The sequence below is a fragment of the Oncorhynchus keta genome, unplaced genomic scaffold (genome assembly GCF_023373465.1).
Source record: "Oncorhynchus keta strain PuntledgeMale-10-30-2019 unplaced genomic scaffold, Oket_V2 Un_contig_7619_pilon_pilon, whole genome shotgun sequence".
Classification (NCBI taxonomy): Eukaryota; Metazoa; Chordata; class Actinopteri; order Salmoniformes; family Salmonidae; genus Oncorhynchus; species Oncorhynchus keta.
The window spans coordinates 105,001-126,686 of NW_026289569.1; the positions used below are offsets into that span (position 1 = coordinate 105,001).

At 29.8% G+C, this 21,686-nt stretch overlaps 1 long non-coding RNA gene and 1 pseudogene across 1 annotated transcript; one reads left to right on the forward strand and one right to left on the reverse strand.

Annotated features, from left to right (window-relative positions):
- LOC127926461 (intermembrane lipid transfer protein VPS13C-like) overlaps window positions 1-21,686 on the reverse strand; it is a 54,383-nt pseudogene that overhangs the window by 13,090 nt on the left and 19,607 nt on the right.
- Window positions 4,235-6,098, forward strand: LOC127926465 (uncharacterized). Its single transcript, XR_008124191.1, has 3 exons — window positions 4,235-4,327; window positions 5,280-5,311; window positions 5,999-6,098. It is a non-coding gene; the product is annotated as an uncharacterized LOC127926465 (long non-coding RNA).

The following is a 21,686-nucleotide window of genomic DNA, read 5'->3' on the forward strand; positions in this document are numbered from 1 at the left end:
GACCCTACTTTAGACGACCCTACTTTAGGTCCTGTCTGACCCTACTTTAGGTCCTGAATCAATAGAGGTAGACGACCCTACTGACCCTACTTTAGGTCCTGTATCAATAGAGGTAGACGACCCTACTTTAGGTCCTGAATCAATAGGAGGTAGACGACCCTACTTTAGGTCCTGAATCAATAGAGGTAGACGACCCTACTTTAGGTCCTGAATCAATAGAGGTAGACGACCCTACTTTAGGTCCTGAATCAATAGAGGTAGACGACCCTACTTTAGGTCCTGAATCAATAGGAGGTAGACGACCCTACTTTAGGTCCTGAATCAATAGGAGGTAGACGACCCTACTTTAGGTCCTGAATCAATAGAGGAGACGACCCTACTTTAGGTCCTGAATCAATAGAGGTAGACGACCCTACTTTAGGTCCTGAATCAATAGGAGGTAGACGACCCTACTTTAGGTCCTGTATCAATAGAGGTAGACGACCCTACTTTAGGTCCTGAATCAATAGAGGTAGACGACCCTACTTTAGGTCCTGAATCAATAGGAGGTAGACGACCCTACTTTAGGTCCTGTATCAATAGAGGTAGACAACCCTACTTTAGGTCCTGTATCAATAGAGGTAGACGACCCTACTTTAGGTCCTGAATCAATAGGAGGTAGACGACCCTACTTTAGGTCCTGTATCAATAGAGGTAGACGACCCTACTTTAGGTCCTGTATCAATAGAGGAGACGACCCTACTTTAGGTCCTGTATCAATAGAGGTAGACGACCCTACTTTAGGTCCTGTATCAATAGAGGTAGACAACCCTACTTTAGGTCCTGTATCAATAGAGGTAGACGACCCTACTTTAGGTCCTGTATCAATAGAGGTAGACGACCCTACTTTAGGTCCTGTATCAATAGAGGTAGACGACCCTACTTTAGGTCCTGAATCAATAGAGGTAGACAACCCTACTTTAGGTCCTGAATCAATAGAGGTAGACGACCCTACTTTAGGTCCTGTATCAATAGAGGTAGAGGTAGACGACCCTACTTTAGGTCCTGTATCAATAGAGGGAGACGACCCTACTTTAGGTCCTGTATCAATAGAGGTAGACGACCCTACTTTAGGTCCTGTATCAATAGAGGTAGACGACCCTACTTTAGGTCCTGAATCAATAGAGGTAGACGACCCTACTTTAGGTCCTGTATCAATAGAGGTAGACAACCCTACTTTAGGTCCTGAATCAATAGAGGTAGACGACCCTACTTTAGGTCCTGTATCAATAGAGGTAGACGACCCTACTTTAGGTCCTGTATCAATAGAGGTAGACGACCCTACTTTAGGTCCTGTATCAATAGAGGTAGACAACCCTACTTTAGGTCCTGTATCAATAGAGGGAGACGACCCTACTTTAGGTCCTGAATCAATAGAGGTAGACGACCCTACTTTAGGTCCTGTATCAATAGAGGTAGACGACCCTACTTTAGGTCCTGAATCAATAGAGGTAGACGACCCTACTTTAGGTCCTGAATCAATAGAGGTAGACGACCCTACTTTAGGTCCTGTATCAATAGAGGTAGACGACCCTACTGTAGACGACCCTACTTTAGGTCCTGTATCAATAGAGGAGACGACCCTACTTTAGGTCCTGAATCAATAGAGGTAGACGACCCTACTTTAGGTCCTGTATCAATAGAGGTAGACGACCCTACTTTAGGTCCTGAATCAATAGAGGTAGACGACCCTACTTTAGGTCCTGTATCAATAGAGGTAGACGACCCTACTTTAGGTCCTGAATCAATAGAGGTAGACGACCCTACTTTAGGTCCTGAATCAATAGAGGTAGACGACCCTACTTTAGGTCCTGAATCAATAGAGGTAGACGACCCTACTTTAGGTCCTGAATCAATAGAGGTAGACGACCCTACTTTAGGTCCTGAATCAATAGAGGTAGACGACCCTACTTTAGGTCCTGAATCAATAGAGGTAGACGACCCTACTTTAGGTCCTGAATCAATAGGAGGTAGACGACCCTACTTTAGGTCCTGTATCAATAGAGGTAGACAACCCTACTGTAGGTCCTGTATCAATAGAGGTAGACGACCCTACTTTAGGTCCTGAATCAATAGAGGTAGACGACCCTACTTTAGGTCCTGTATCAATAGAGGTAGACGACCCTACTTTAGGTCCTGTATCAATAGAGGTAGACGACCCTACTTTAGGTCCTGAATCAATAGAGGTAGACGACCCTACTTTAGGTCCTGTATCAATAGAGGTAGACGACCCTACTTTAGGTCCTGAATCAATAGAGGTAGACGACCCTACTTTAGGTCCTGAATCAATAGAGGTAGACGACCCTACTTTAGGTCCTGTATCAATAGAGGTAGACAACCCTACTTTAGGTCCTGTATCAATAGAGGTAGACGACCCTACTTTAGGTCCTGTATCAATAGAGGTAGACGACCCTACTTTAGGTCCTGTATCAATAGAGGTAGACGACCCTACTTTAGGTCCTGTATCAATAGAGGTAGACAACCCTACTTTAGGTCCTGAATCAATAGAGGTAGACGACCCTACTTTAGGTCCTGTATCAATAGAGGTAGACGACCCTACTTTAGGTCCTGTATCAATAGACGACCCTACTTTAGGTCCTGTATCAATAGAGGTAGGTAGACGACCCTACTTTAGGTCCTGTATCAATAGAGGTAGACGACCCTACTTTAGGTCCTGAATCAATAGAGGTAGACGACCCTACTTTAGGTCCTGTATCAATAGAGGTAGACAACCCTACTTTAGGTCCTGTATCAATAGAGGTAGACGACCCTACTTTAGGTCCTGAATCAATAGGAGGTAGACGACCCTACTTTAGGTCCTGTATCAATAGAGGTAGACGACCCTACTTTAGGTCCTGTATCAATAGAGGTAGACGACCCTACTTTAGGTCCTGTATCAATAGAGGTAGACGACCCTACTTTAGGTCCTGTATCAATAGAGGTAGACGACCCTACTTTAGGTCCTGTATCAATAGAGGTAGACAACCCTACTTTAGGTCCTGAATCAATAGAGGTAGACGACCCTACTTTAGGTCCTGAATCAATAGAGGTAGACGACCCTACTTTAGGTCCTGAATCAATAGAGGTAGACGACCCTACTTTAGGTCCTGAATCAATAGAGGTAGACGACCCTACTTTAGGTCCTGAATCAATAGAGGTAGACGACCCTACTTTAGGTCCTGTATCAATAGGAGGTAGACGACCCTACTTTAGGTCCTGTATCAATAGAGGTAGACGACCCTACTTTAGGTCCTGTATCAATAGAGGTAGACGACCCTACTGTAGACGACCCTACTTTAGGTCCTGAATCAATAGAGGTAGACGACCCTACTTTAGGTCCTGAATCAATAGGAGGTAGACGACCCTACTTTAGGTCCTGAATCAATAGAGGTAGACGACCCTACTTTAGGTCCTGAATCAATAGAGGTAGACGACCCTACTTTAGGTCCTGAATCAATAGAGGTAGACGACCCTACTTTAGGTCCTGTATCAATAGAGGTAGACGACCCTACTTTAGGTCCTGTATCAATAGGAGGTAGACACCCTACTTTAGGTCCTGAATCAATAGAGGTAGACGACCCTACTTTAGGTCCTGAATCAATAGAGGTAGACGACCCTACTTTAGGTCCTGAATCAATAGAGGTAGACGACCCTACTTTAGGTCCTGAATCAATAGAGGTAGACGACCCTACTTTAGGTCCTGTATCAATAGAGGTAGACGACCCTACTTTAGGTCCTGAATCAATAGGAGGTAGACGACCCTACTTTAGGTCCTGTATCAATAGAGGAACGACCCTACTTTAGGTCCTGTATCAATAGAGGTAGACGACCCTACTTTAGGTCCTGAATCAATAGGAGGTAGACGACCCTACTTTAGGTCCTGTATCAATAGAGGTAGACGACCCTACTTTAGGTCCTGTATCAATAGAGGTAGACGACCCTACTTTAGGTCCTGTATCAATAGAGGTAGACGACCCTACTTTAGGTCCTGTATCAATAGAGGTAGACAACCCTACTTTAGGTCCTGAATCAATAGAGGTAGACAACCCTACTTTAGGTCCTGAATCAATAGAGGTAGACGACCCTACTTTAGGTCCTGTATCAATAGAGATAGACGACCCTACTTTAGGTCCTGTATCAATAGAGGTAGACGACCCTACTTTAGGTCCTGAATCAATAGAGGTAGACGACCCTACTTTAGGTCCTGTATCAATAGAGGTAGACGACCCTACTGTAGACGACCCTACTTTAGGTCCTGTATCAATAGAGGGAGACGACCCTACTTTAGGTCCTGTATCAATAGAGGTAGGACCCTACTGTAGACGACCCTACTTTAGGTCCTGTATCAATAGAGGTAGACGACCCTACTTTAGGTCCTGAATCAATAGAGGTAGACGACCCTACTTTAGGTCCTGAATCAATAGAGGTAGACGACCCTACTTTAGGTCCTGAATCAATAGAGGTAGACGACCCTACTTTAGGTCCTGAATCAATAGAGGTAGACGACCCTACTTTAGGTCCTGTATCAATAGAGGTAGACGACCCTACTTTAGGTCCTGTATCAATAGAGGTAGATGACCCTACTTTAGGTCCTGTATCAATAGAGGTAGACGACCCTACTTTAGGTCCTGTATCAATAGAGGTAGATGACTCTACTTTAGGTCCTGTATCAATAGAGGTAGACGACCCTACTTTAGGTCCTGAATCAATAGAGGTAGACGACCCTACTTTAGGTCCTGTATCAATAGGAGGTAGACGACCCTACTTTAGGTCCTGAATCAATAGAGGTAGACGACCCTACTTTAGGTCCTGTATCAATAGAGGTAGACGACCCTACTTTAGGTCCTGTATCAATAGAGGTAGACGACCCTACTTTAGGTCCTGTATCAATAGAGGGAGACGACCCTACTTTAGGTCCTGTATCAATAGAGGTAGACGACCCTACTTTAGGTCCTGAATCAATAGAGGTAGACGACCCTACTTTAGGTCCTGTATCAATAGAGGTAGACGACCCTACTTTAGGTCCTGAATCAATAGAGGGAGACGACCCTACTTTAGGTCCTGAATCAATAGAGGTAGACGACCCTACTTTAGGTCCTGTATCAATAGAGGTAGACGACCCTACTTTAGGTCCTGTATCAATAGAGGTAGACGACCCTACTTTAGGTCCTGTATCAATAGAGGTAGAGACGACCCTACTTTAGGTCCTGTATCAATAGAGGTAGACGACCCTACTTTAGGTCCTGTATCAATAGAGGTAGACGACCCTACTGTAGACGACCCTACTTTAGGTCCTGTATCAATAGAGGTAGACGACCCTACTTTAGGTCCTGAATCAATAGGAGGTAGACGACCCTACTTTAGGTCCTGTATCAATAGAGGTAGACGACCCTACTTTAGGTCCTGAATCAATAGAGGTAGACGACCCTACTTTAGGTCCTGAATCAATAGAGGTAGACGACCCTACTTTAGGTCCTGTATCAATAGGAGGTAGACGACCCTACTTTAGGTCCTGTATCAATAGGAGGTAGACGACCCTACTTTAGGTCCTGAATCAATAGAGGAGACGACCCTACTTTAGGTCCTGAATCAATAGAGGTAGACGACCCTACTTTAGGTCCTGAATCAATAGAGGTAGACGACCCTACTTTAGGTCCTGTATCAATAGAGGTAGACGACCCTACTTTAGGTCCTGTATCAATAGAGGTAGACGACCCTACTTTAGGTCCTGAATCAATAGGAGGTAGACGACCCTACTTTAGGTCCTGTATCAATAGAGGTAGACAACCCTACTTTAGGTCCTGTATCAATAGAGGTAGACGACCCTACTTTAGGTCCTGAATCAATAGGAGGTAGACGACCCTACTTTAGGTCCTGTATCAATAGAGGTAGACGACCCTACTTTAGGTCCTGAATCAATAGAGGAGACGACCCTACTTTAGGTCCTGTATCAATAGAGGTAGACGACCCTACTTTAGGTCCTGAATCAATAGAGGTAGACAACCCTACTTTAGGTCCTGTATCAATAGAGGTAGACGACCCTACTTTAGGTCCTGTATCAATAGAGGTAGACGACCCTACTTTAGGTCCTGTATCAATAGAGATAGACGACCCTACTTTAGGTCCTGTATCAATAGAGGAGACAACCCTACTTTAGGTCCTGAATCAATAGAGGAGACGACCCTACTTTAGGTCCTGAATCAATAGAGGTAGACGACCCTACTTTAGGTCCTGTATCAATAGAGGTAGACGACCCTACTTTAGGTCCTGTATCAATAGAGGTAGACGACCCTACCCTACTTTAGGTCCTGTATCAATAGAGGTAGACGACCCTACTTTAGGTCCTGAATCAATAGAGGTAGACGACCCTACTTTAGGTCCTGTATCAATAGAGGTAGACGACCCTACTTTAGGTCCTGTATCAATAGGAGGTAGACGACCCTACTTTAGGTCCTGAATCAATAGGAGGTAGACGACCCTACTTTAGGTCCTGTATCAATAGAGGTAGACGACCCTACTTTAGGTCCTGTATCAATAGAGGTAGACGACCCTACTTTAGGTCCTGTATCAATAGAGGGAGACGACCCTACTTTAGGTCCTGAATCAATAGAGGTAGACGACCCTACTTTAGGTCCTGTATCAATAGAGGTAGACGACCCTACTTTAGGTCCTGTATCAATAGAGGTAGACGACCCTACTTTAGGTCCTGTATCAATAGAGGTAGACGACCCTACTTTAGGTCCTGAATCAATAGAGGTAGACGACCCTACTTTAGGTCCTGTATCAATAGAGGTAGACGACCCTACTTTAGGTCCTGAATCAATAGAGGGTAGACGACCCTACTTTAGGTCCTGTATCAATAGGGAGGTAGACGACCCTACTTTAGGTCCTGTATCAATAGAGGGAGACGACCCTACTTTAGGTCCTGAATCAATAGAGGTAGACGACCCTACTGTAGACGACCCTACTTTAGGTCCTGTATCAATAGAGGTAGACGACCCTACTTTAGGTCCTGAATCAATAGGAGGTAGACGACCCTACTTTAGGTCCTGTATCAATAGAGGTAGACGACCCTACTTTAGGTCCTGAATCAATAGAGGTAGACGACCCTACTTTAGGTCCTGAATCAATAGAGGTAGACGACCCTACTTTAGGTCCTGTATCAATAGGAGGTAGACGACCCTACTTTAGGTCCTGAATCAATAGGAGGTAGACGACCCTACTTTAGGTCCTGAATCAATAGGAGGTAGACGACCCTACTTTAGGTCCTGAATCAATAGAGGTAGACGACCCTACTTTAGGTCCTGAATCAATAGGAGGTAGACGACCCTACTTTAGGTCCTGTATCAATAGAGGTAGACGACCCTACTTTAGGTCCTGTATCAATAGAGGTAGACGACCCTACTTTAGGTCCTGAATCAATAGGAGGTAGACGACCCTACTTTAGGTCCTGTATCAATAGAGGTAGACAACCCTACTTTAGGTCCTGTATCAATAGAGGTAGACGACCCTACTTTAGGTCCTGAATCAATAGGAGGTAGACGACCCTACTTTAGGTCCTGTATCAATAGAGGTAGACGACCCTACTTTAGGTCCTGTATCAATAGAGGTAGACGACCCTACTTTAGGTCCTGTATCAATAGAGGTAGACGACCCTACTTTAGGTCCTGTATCAATAGAGGTAGACAACCCTACTTTAGGTCCTGTATCAATAGAGGTAGACGACCCTACTTTAGGTCCTGTATCAATAGAGGTAGACGACCCTACTTTAGGTCCTGAATCAATAGAGGTAGACGACCCTACTTTAGGTCCTGTATCAATAGAGGTAGACAACCCTACTTTAGGTCCTGTATCAATAGAGGTAGACGACCCTACTTTAGGTCCTGTATCAATAGAGGTAGACGACCCTACTGTAGACGACCCTACTTTAGGTCCTGTATCAATAGAGGGAGACAACCCTACTTTAGGTCCTGAATCAATAGAGGTAGACGACCCTACTTTAGGTCCTGTATCAATAGGAGGTAGACAACCCTACTTTAGGTCCTGAATCAATAGAGGTAGACGACCCTACTTTAGGTCCTGAATCAATAGAGGTAGACGACCCTACTTTAGGTCCTGAATCAATAGAGGTAGATGACCCTACTTTAGGTCCTGTATCAATAGAGGTAGACGACTCTACTTTAGGTCCTGTATCAATAGAAGTAGACGACCCTACTTTAGGTCCTGAATCAATAGAGGTAGACGACCCTACTTTAGGTCCTGAATCAATAGAGGTAGACGACCCTACTTTAGGTCCTGAATCAATAGAGGTAGACGACCCTACTTTAGGTCCTGAATCAATAGAGGAGACGACCCTACTTTAGGTCCTGAATCAATAGAGGTAGACGACCCTACTTTAGGTCCTGAATCAATAGAGGTAGACGACCCTACTTTAGGTCCTGAATCAATAGAGGTAGACGACCCTACTTTAGGTCCTGTATCAATAGAGGTAGAGACCCTACTGTGACCCTACTTTAGGTCCTGAATCAATAGAGGTAGACGACCCTACTTTAGGTCCTGAATCAATAGAGGTAGACGACCCTACTTTAGGTCCTGAATCAATAGAGGTAGACGACCCTACTTTAGGTCCTGAATCAATAGAGGTAGACGACCCTACTTTAGGTCCTGAATCAATAGAGGTAGACGACCCTACTTTAGGTCCTGAATCAATAGAGGTAGACGACCCTACTTTAGGTCCTGTATCAATAGAGGTAGACGACCCTACTTTAGGTCCTGAATCAATAGAGGTAGATGACCCTACTTTAGGTCCTGAATCAATAGAGGTAGACGACCCTACTTTAGGTCCTGAATCAATAGAGGTAGACGACCCTACTTTAGGTCCTGAATCAATAGAGGTAGACAACCCTACTTTAGGTCCTGAATCAATAGAGGTAGACGACCCTACTTTAGGTCCTGTATCAATAGAGGTAGACGACCCTACTTTAGGTCCTGTATCAATAGAGGTAGACAACCCTACTTTAGGTCCTGAATCAATAGAGGTAGATGACCCTACTTTAGGTCCTGTATCAATAGAGGTAGACGACCCTACTTTAGGTCCTGAATCAATAGAGGTAGACGACCCTACTTTAGGTCCTGAATCAATAGAGGTAGACGACCCTACTTTAGGTCCTGAATCAATAGAGGTAGACGACCCTACTTTAGGTCCTGAATCAATAGAGGTAGACGACCCTACTTTAGGTCCTGAATCAATAGAGGTAGACGACCCTACTTTAGGTCCTGTATCAATAGAGGTAGGACCCTACTTTAGGTCCTGAATCAATAGGAGGTAGATGAACCCTACTTTAGGTCCTGAATCAATAGAGGTAGGACCCTACTTTAGGTCCTGAATCAATAAGTAGAGACGACCCTACTTTAGGTCCTGAATCAATAGAGGTAGACGACCCTACTTTAGGTCCTGAATCAATAGAGGTAGACGACCCTACTTTAGGTCCTGAATCAATAGAGGTAGACGACCCTACTTTAGGTCCTGAATCAATAGAGGTAGACAACCCTACTTTAGGTCCTGAATCAATAGGAGGTAGATGACCTACTTTAGGTCCTGTATCAATAGAGGTAGTGCACCCTACTTTAGGTCCTGAATCAATAGAGGTAGACAACCCTACTTTAGGTCCCTGAATCAATAGAGGTAGATGAACCTACTTTAGGTCCTGTATCAATAGAGTAGACGACCCTACATAGTCCTGAATCCTACTGTAGACGACCCTACTTTAGGTCCTGAATCAATAGAGGTAGCTTTACATAGCAGTTTCCCCAATAGTCTGTCTGTACATCTGATTTAAAGTCCTGCCAAAATGATTTTACATTAAAATGCAATCATGCATATAATTACCTTTAGTACTATAATGTCAAGGTCGTGCTGTAGGCACACACGAATGCTTCCCAAAATGGCACCCTAGTTCCTATAGGTCCTGGTCAAAAGTAGTGCACTACATAGGGAATAGGGCCCTGGTCTAAAGTAGTGCACTACATAGGGAATAGGGCCTGGTCAAAAGTAGTGCACTACATAGGGAATAGGGCCTGGTCAAAAGTAGTGCACTACATAGGGAATAGGGCCCTGGTGAAAAGTAGTGCACTACATAGGGAATAGGGTCCTGGTCTAAAGTAGTGCACTACGTAGGGAATAGGGCTGTAGTATTCCCTATGGGCCCTGGTGAAAAGTAGTGCACTACATAGGGAATAGGGCCCTGGTGAAAAGTAGTGCACTACATAGGGAATAGGGCCCTGGTGAAAAGTAGTGCACTACGTAGGGAATAGGGCTGTAGTATTCCCTATGGGCCCTGGTGAAAAGTAGTGCACTACATAGGGAATAGGGCCCTGGTGAAAAGTAGTGCACTACATAGGGAATAGGGCCCTGGTCTAAAGTAGTGCACTACATAGGGAATAGGTCCTGGTCAAAAGTAGTGCACTACATAGGGAATAGGGCCCTGGTCTATAGTAGTACCACTATATAATAATAATAAGTAGTACCACTGTTTAATATTTATATAATAATAATAATAAGTAGTACCACTGTTTAATATTTATATAATAATAATAATAAGTAGTACCACTGTTTAATATTTATATAATAATAATAGTAGTACCACTGTTTAATATTTATATAATAATAATAAGTAGTACCACTGTTTAATATTTATATAATAATAATAAGTAGTACCACTGTTTAATATTTATATAATAATAATAATAGTAGTACCACTGTTTAATATTTATATAATAATAATAATAAGTAGTACCACTGTTTAATATTTATATAATAATAATAAGTAGTACCACTGTTTAATATTTATATAATAATAATAATAAGTAGTACCACTGTTTAATATTTATATAATAATAATAATAGTAGTACCACTGTTTAATATTTATATAATAATAATAAGTAGTACCACTGTTTAATATTTATATAATAATAATAAGTAGTACCACTGTTTAATATTTATATAATAATAATAAGTAGTACCACTGTTTAATATTTATATAATAATAATAATAATAAGTAGTACCACTGTTTAATATTTATATAATAATAATAAGTAGTACCACTGTTTAATATTTATATAATAATAATAATAAGTAGTACCACTGTTTAATATTTATATAATAATAATAAGTAGTACCACTGTTTAATATTTATATAATAATAATAATAAGTAGTACCACTGTTTAATATTTATATAATAATAATAAGTAGTACCACTGTTTAATATTTATATAATAATAATAAGTAGTACCACTGTTTAATATTTATATAATAATAATAAGTAGTACCACTGTTTAATATTTATATAATAATAATAAGTAGTACCACTGTTTAATATTTATATAATAATAATAAGTAGTACCACTGTTTAATATTTATATAATAATAATAATAAGTAGTACCACTGTTTAATATTTATATAATAATAATAAGTAGTACCACTGTTTAATATTTATATAATAATAATAAGTAGTACCACTGTTTAATATTTATATAATAATAATAAGTAGTACCACTGTTTAATATTTATATAATAATAATAATAAGTAGTACCACTGTTTAATATTTATATAATAATAATAAGTAGTACCACTGTTTAATATTTATATAATAATAATAAGTAGTACCACTGTTTAATATTTATATAATAATAATAATAAGTAGTACCACTGTTTAATATTTATATAATAATAATAATAAGTAGTACCACTGTTTAATATTTATATAATAATAATAATAAGTAGTACCACTGTTTAATATTTATATAATAATAATAATAAGTAGTACCACTGTTTAATATTTATATAATAATAATAAGTAGTACCACTGTTTAATATTTATATAATAATAATAAGTAGTACCACTGTTTAATATTTATAATAATAATAATAAGTAGTACCACTGTTTAATATTTATAATAATAATAATAAGTAGTACCACTGTTTAATATTTATATAATAATAATAAGTAGTACCACTGTTTAATATTTATATAATAATAATAAGTAGTACCACTGTTTAATATTTATATAATAATAATAATAAGTAGTACCACTGTTTAATATTTATATAATAATAATAATAAGTAGTACCACTGTTTAATATTTATATAATAATAATAATAAGTAGTACCACTGTTTAATATTTATATAATAATAATAATAAGTAGTACCACTGTTTAATATTTATATAATAATAATAAGTAGTACCACTGTTTAATATTTATATAATAATAATAATAAGTAGTACCACTGTTTAATATTTATATAATAATAATAATAAGTAGTACCACTGTTTAATATTTATATAATAATAATAATAAGTAGTACCACTGTTTAATATTTATATAATAATAATAAGTAGTACCACTGTTTAATATTTATATAATAATAATAAGTAGTACCACTGTTTAATATTTATATAATAATAATAAGTAGTACCACTGTTTAATATTTATATAATAATAATAAGTAGTACCACTGTTTAATATTTATATAATAATAATAAGTAGTACCACTGTTTAATATTTATATAATAATAATAAGTAGTACCACTGTTTAATATTTATATAATAATAATAAGTAGTACCACTGTTTAATATTTATATAATAATAATAAGTAGTACCACTGTTTAATATTTATATAATAATAATAAGTAGTACCACTGTTTAATATTTATATAATAATAATAAGTAGTACCACTGTTTAATATTTATATAATAATAATAATAAGTAGTACCACTGTTTAATATTTATATAATAATAATAATAAGTAGTACCACTGTTTAATATTTATATAATAATAATAATAAGTAGTACCACTGTTTAATATTTATATAATAATAATAATAAGTAGTACCACTGTTTAATATTTATATAATAATAATAAGTAGTACCACTGTTTAATATTTATATAATAATAATAATAAGTAGTACCACTGTTTAATATTTATATAATAATAATAAGTAGTACCACTGTTTAATATTTATATAATAATAATAAGTAGTACCACTGTTTAATATTTATATAATAATAATAAGTAGTACCACTGTTTAATATTTATATAATAATAATAAGTAGTACCACTGTTTAATATTTTATATAATAATAATAAGTAGTACCACTGTTTAATATTTATATAATAATAATAAGTAGTACCACTGTTTAATATTTATATAATAATAATAAGTAGTACCACTGTTTAATATTTTATATAATAATAATAAGTAGTACCACTGTTTAATATTTATATAATAATAATAAGTAGTACCACTGTTTAATATTTATATAATAATAATAAGTAGTACCACTGTTTAATATTTATATAATAATAATAAGTAGTACCACTGTTTAATATTTATATAATAATAATAATAAGTAGTACCACTGTTTAATATTTATATAATAATAATAATAAGTAGTACCACTGTTTAATATTTATATAATAATAATAAGTAGTACCACTGTTTAATATTTATATAATAATAATAAGTAGTACCACTGTTTAATATTTATATAATAATAATAATAAGTAGTACCACTGTTTAATATTTATATAATAATAATAAGTAGTACCACTGTTTAATATTTATATAATAATAATAAGTAGTACCACTGTTTAATATTTATATAATAATAATAAGTAGTACCACTGTTTAATATTTATATAATAATAATAATAAGTAGTACCACTGTTTAATATTTATATAATAATAATAATAAGTAGTACCACTGTTTAATATTTATATAATAATAATAAGTAGTACCACTGTTTAATATTTATATAATAATAATAATAGTAGTACCACTGTTTAATATTTATATAATAATAATAAGTAGTACCACTGTTTAATATTTATATAATAATAATAAGTAGTACCACTGTTTAATATTTATATAATAATAATAAGTAGTACCACTGTTTAATATTTATATAATAATAATAATAAGTAGTACCACTGTTTAATATTTATATAATAATAATAATAAGTAGTACCACTGTTTAATATTTATATAATAATAATAAGTAGTACCACTGTTTAATATTTATATAATAATAATAAGTAGTACCACTGTTTAATATTTATATAATAATAATAAGTAGTACCACTGTTTAATATTTATATAATAATAATAATAAGTAGTACCACTGTTTAATATTTATATAATAATAATAAGTAGTACCACTGTTTAATATTTATATAATAATAATAAGTAGTACCACTGTTTAATATTTATATAATAATAATAAGTAGTACCACTGTTTAATATTTATATAATAATAATAAGTAGTACCACTGTTTAATATTTATATAATAATAATAAGTAGTACCACTGTTTAATATTTTATATAATAATAATAAGTAGTACCACTGTTTAATATTTATATAATAATAATAAGTAGTACCACTGTTTAATATTTATATAATAATAATAATAAGTAGTACCACTGTTTAATATTTATACAATAATAATAAGTAGTACCACTGTTTAATATTTATATAATAATAATAATAGTAGTACCACTGTTTAATATTTATATAATAATAATAAGTAGTACCACTGTTTAATATTTATATAATAATAATAATAGTAGTACCACTGTTTAATATTTTATATAATAATAATAGTAGTACCACTGTTTAATATTTTATAATAATAATAATAAGTAGTACCACTGTTTAATATTTATATAATAATAATAATAAGTAGTACCACTGTTTAATATTTATATAATAATAATAAGTAGTACCACTGTTTAATATTTATATAATAATAATAAGTAGTACCACTGTTTAATATTTATATAATAATAATAGTAGTACCACTGTTTAATATTTATATAATAATAATAAGTAGTACCACTGTTTAATATTTATATAATAATAATAAAGTAGTACCACTGTTTAATATTTATATAATAATAATAAAGTAGTACCACTGTTTATATATTTATAATAATAATAATAAGTAGTACCACTGTTTAATATTTATATAATAATAATAAGTAGTACCACTGTTTAATATTTATATAATAATAATAAGTAGTACCACTGTTTAATATTTATATAATAATAATAAGTAGTACCACTGTTTAATATTTATATAATAATAATAATAAGTAGTACCACTGTTTAATATTTATATAATAATAATAAGTAGTACCACTGTTTAATATTTATATAATAATAATAATAGTAGTACCACTGTTTAATATTTATATAATAATAATAAGTAGTACCACTGTTTAATATTTATATAATAATAATAAGTAGTACCACTGTTTAATATTTATATAATAATAATAATAGTAGTACCACTGTTTAATATTTATATAATAATAATAAGTAGTACCACTGTTTAATATTTATATAATAATAATAATAAGTAGTACCACTGTTTAATATTTATATAATAATAATAAGTAGTACCACTGTTTAATATTTATATAATAATAATAAGTAGTATCACTGTTTAATATTTATATAATAATAATAAGTAGTACCACTGTTTAATATTTATATAATAATAATAATAGTAGTACCACTGTTTAATATTTTATATAATAATAATAAGTAGTACCACTGTTTAATATTTATATAATAATAATAAGTAGTACCACTGTTTAATATTTATATAATAATAATAATAAGTAGTACCACTGTTTAATATTTATATAATAATAATAAGTAGTACCACTGTTTAATATTTATATAATAATAATAGTAGTACCACTGTTTAATATTTATATAATAATAATAAGTAGTACCACTGTTTAATATTTATATAATAATAATAAGTAGTACCACTGTTTAATATTTATATAATAATAATAATAAGTAGTACCACTGTTTAATATTTATATAATAATAATAATAAGTAGTACCACTGTTTAATATTTATATAATAATAATAAGTAGTACCACTGTTTAATATTTATATAATAATAATAAGTAGTACCACTGTTTAATATTTATATAATAATAATAATAAGTAGTACCACTGTTTAATATTTATATAATAATAATAATAAGTAGTACCACTGTTTAATATTTATATAATAATAATAATAAGTAGTACCACTGTTTAATATTTATATAATAATAATAATAAGTAGTACCACTGTTTAATATTTATATAATAATAATAATAAGTAGTACCACTGTTTAATATTTATATAATAATAATAATAAGTAGTACCACTGTTTAATATTTATATAATAATAATAATAAGTAGTACCACTGTTTAATATTTATATAATAATAATAAGTAGTACCACTGTTTAATATTTATATAATAATAATAAGTAGTACCACTGTTTAATATTTATATAATAATAATAAGTAGTACCACTGTTTAATATTTATATAATAATAATAATAAGTAGTACCACTGTTTAATATTTATATAATAATAATAAGTAGTACCACTGTTTAATATTTATATAATAATAATAATAAGTAGTACCACTGTTTAATATTTATATAATAATAATAAGTAGTACCACTGTTTAATATTTATATAATAATAATAAGTAGTACCACTGTTTAATATTTATATAATAATAATAATAAGTAGTACCACTGTTTAATATTTATATAATAATAATAATAAGTAGTACCACTGTTTAATATTTATATAATAATAATAATAAGTAGTACCACTGTTTAATATTTATATAATAATAATAAAGTAGTACCACTGTTTAATATTTATATAATAATAATAATAAGTAGTACCACTGTTTAATATTTATATAATAATAATAAGTAGTACCACTGTTTAATATTTATATAATAATAATAAGTAGTACCACTGTTTAATATTTATATAATAATAATAATAAGTAGTACCACTGTTTAATATTTATATAATAATAATAAGTAGTACCACTGTTTAATATTTATATAATAATAATAATAGTAGTACCACTGTTTAATATTTATATAATAATAATAAGTAGTACCACTGTTTAATATTTATATAATAATAATAAGTAGTACCACTGTTTAATATTTATATAATAATAATAAGTAGTACCACTGTTTAATATTTATATAATAATAATAGTAGTACCACTGTTTAATATTTATATAATAATAATAATAGTAGTACCACTGTTTAATATTTATATAATAATAATAATAGTAGTACCACTGTTTAATATTTATATAATAATAATAAGTAGTACCACTGTTTAATATTTATATAATAATAATAAGTAGTACCACTGTTTAATATTTATATAATAATAATAAGTAGTACCACTGTTTAATATTTATATAATAATAATAATAGTAGTACCACTGTTTAATATTTATATAATAATAATAATACCACTGTTTAATATTTATATAATAATAATAAGTAGTACCACTGTTTAATATTTATATAATAATAATAAAGTAGTACCACTGTTTAATATTTATATAATAATAATAAGTAGTACCACTGTTTAATATTTATATAATAATAATAAGTAGTACCACTGTTTAATATTTATATAATAATAATAAGTAGTACCACTGTTTAATATTTATATAATAATAATAGTAGTACCACTGTTTAATATTTATATAATAATAATAATAGTAGTACCACTGTTTAATATTTATATAATAATAATAAGTAGTACCACTGTTTAATATTTATATAATAATAATAAGTAGTACCACTGTTTAATATTTATATAATAATAATAAGTAGTACCACTGTTTAATATTTATATAATAATAATAATAGTAGTACCACTGTTTAATATTTATATAATAATAATAATAGTAGTACCACTGTTTAATATTTATATAATAATAATAAGTAGTACCACTGTTTAATATTTATATAATAATAATAATAGTAGTACCACTGTTTAATATTTATATAATAATAATAATAGTAGTACCACTGTTTAATATTTATATAATAATAATAATAGTAGTACCACTGTTTAATATTTATATAATAATAATAATAGTAGTACCACTGTTTAATATTTATATAATAATAATAAGTAGTACCACTGTTTAATATTTATATAATAATAATAAGTAGTACCACTGTTTAATATTTATATAATAATAATAATAGTAGTACCACTGTTTAATATTTATATAATAATAATAATAGTAGTACCACTGTTTAATATTTATATAATAATAATAATAAGTAGTACCACTGTTTAATATTTATATAATAATAATAGTAGTACCACTGTTTAATATTTATATAATAATAATAATAAGTAGTACCACTGTTTAATATTTATATAATAATAATAAGTAGTACCACTGTTTAATATTTATATAATAATAATAATAGTAGTACCACTGTTTAATATTTATATAATAATAATAATAAGTAGTACCACTGTTTAATATTTATATAATAATAATAAGTAGTACCACTGTTTAATATTTATATAATAATAATAAGTAGTACCACTGTTTAATATTTATATAATAATAATAATAAGTAGTACCACTGTTTAATATTTATATAATAATAATAAGTAGTACCACTGTTTAATATTTATATAATAATAATAAGTAGTACCACTGTTTAATATTTATATAATAATAATAGTAGTACCACTGTTTAATATTTATATAATAATAATAAGTAGTACCACTGTTTAATATTTATATAATAATAATAAGTAGTACCACTGTTTAATATTTATATAATAATAATAAGTAGTACCACTGTTTAATATTTATATAATAATAATAAGTAGTACCACTGTTTAATATTTATATAATAATAATAAGTAGTACCACTGTTTAATATTTATATAATAATAATAAGTAGTACCACTGTTTAATATTTATATAATAATAATAGTAGTACCACTGTTTAATATTTATATAATAATAATAATAGTAGTACCACTGTTTAATATTTATATAATAATAATAATAGTAGTACCACTGTTTAATATTTATATAATAATAATAATAGTAGTACCACTGTTTAATATTTATATAATAATAATAATAGTAGTACCACTGTTTAATATTTATATAATAATAATAATAAGTAGTACCACTGTTTAATATTTATATAATAATAATAAGTAGTACCACTGTTTAATATTTATATAATAATAATAAGTAGTACCACTGTTTAATATTTATATAATAATAATAATAATAAGTAGTACCACTGTTTAATATTTATATAATAATAATAAGTAGTACCACTGTTTAATATTTATATAATAATAATAAGTAGTACCACTGTTTAATATTTATATAATAATAATAATAAGTAGTACCACTGTTTAATATTTATATAATAATAATAAGTAGTACCACTGTTTAATATTTTATAATAATAATAATAAGTAGTACCACTGTTTAATATTTATATAATAATAATAATAAGTAGTACCACTGTTTAATATTTATATAATAATAATAAGTAGTACCACTGTTTAATATTTATATAATAATAATAATAGTAGTACCACTGTTTAATATTTATATAATAATAATAAGTAGTACCACTGTTTAATATTTATATAATAATAATAATAAGTAGTACCACTGTTTAATATTTATATAATAATAATAGTAGTACCACTGTTTAATATTTATATAATAATAATAGTAGTACCACTGTTTAATATTTATATAATAATAATAAGTAGTACCACTGTTTAATATTTATATAATAATAATAAGTAGTACCACTGTTTAATATTTATATAATAATAATAATAGTAGTACCACTGTTTAATATTTATATAATAATAATAAGTAGTACCACTGTTTAATATTTATATAATAATAATAATAAGTAGTACCACTGTTTAATATTTATATAATAATAATAGTAGTACCACTGTTTAATATTTATATAATAATAATAGTAGTACCACTGTTTAATATTTATATAATAATAATAAGTAGTACCACTGTTTAATATTTATATAATAATAATAAGTAGTACCACTGTTTAATATTTATATAATAATAATAAGTAGTACCACTGTTTAATATTTATATAATAATAATAAGTAGTACCACTGTTTAATATTTATATAATAATAATAAGTAGTACCACTGTTTAATATTTATATAATAATAATAAGTAGTACCACTGTTTAATATTTATATAATAATAATAATAGTAGTACCACTGTTTAATATTTATATAATAATAATAAGTAGTACCACTGTTTAATATTTATATAATAATAATAAGTAGTACCACTGTTTAATATTTATATAATAATAATAATAAGTAGTACCACTGTTTAATATTTATATAATAATAATAAGTAGTACCACTGTTTAATATTTATATAATAATAATAAGTAGTACCACTGTTTAATATTTATATAATAATAATAAGTAGTACCACTGTTTAATATTTATATAATAATAATAATAATAAGTAGTACCACTGTTTAATATTTATATAATAATAATAAGTAGTACCACTGTTTAATATTTATATAATAATAATAATAAGTAGTACCACTGTTTAATATTTATATAATAATAAGTAGTACCACTGTTTAATATTTATATAATAATAATAAGTAGTACCACTGTTTAATATTTATATAATAATAATAAGTAGTACCACTGTTTAATATTTATATAATAATAATAAGTAGTACCACTGTTTAATATTTATAATAATAATAATAAGTAGTACCACTGTTTAATATTTATATAATAATAATAAGTAGTACCACTGTTTAATATTTATATAATAATAATAAGTAGTACCACTGTTTAATATTTATATAATAATAATAAGTAGTACCACTGTTTAATATTTATATAATAATAATAAGTAGTACCACTGTTTAATATTTATATAATAATAATAAGTAGTACCACTGTTTAATATTTATATAATAATAATAAGTAGTACCACTGTTTAATATTTATATAATAATAATAAGTAGTACCACTGTTTAATATTTATATAATAATAATAAGTAGTACCACTGTTTAATATTCATATAATAATAATAATAAGTAGTACCACTGTTTAATATTTATAATAATAATAATAAGTAGTACCACTGTTTAATATTTATATAATAATAATAAGTAGTACCACTGTTTAATATTTATATAATAATAATAATAAGTAGTACCACTGTTTAATATTTATATAATAATAATAAGTAGTACCACTGTTTAATATTTATATAATAATAATAAGTAGTACCACTGTTTAATATTTATATAATAATAATAATAAGTAGTACCACTGTTTAATATTTATATAATAATAATAATAGTAGTACCACTGTTTAATATTTATATAATAATAATAAGTAGTACCACTGTTTAATATTTATATAATAATAATAAGTAGTACCACTGTTTAATATTTATATAATAATAATAAGTAGTACCACTGTTTAATATTCATATAATAATAATAAGTAGTACCACTGTTTAATATTTATATAATAATAATAAGTAGTACCACTGTTTAATATTTATATAATAATAATAATAAGTAGTACCACTGTTTAATATTTATATAATAATAATAAGTAGTACCACTGTTTAATATTTATATAATAATAATAAGTAGTACCACTGTTTAATATTTATATAATAATAATAATAAGT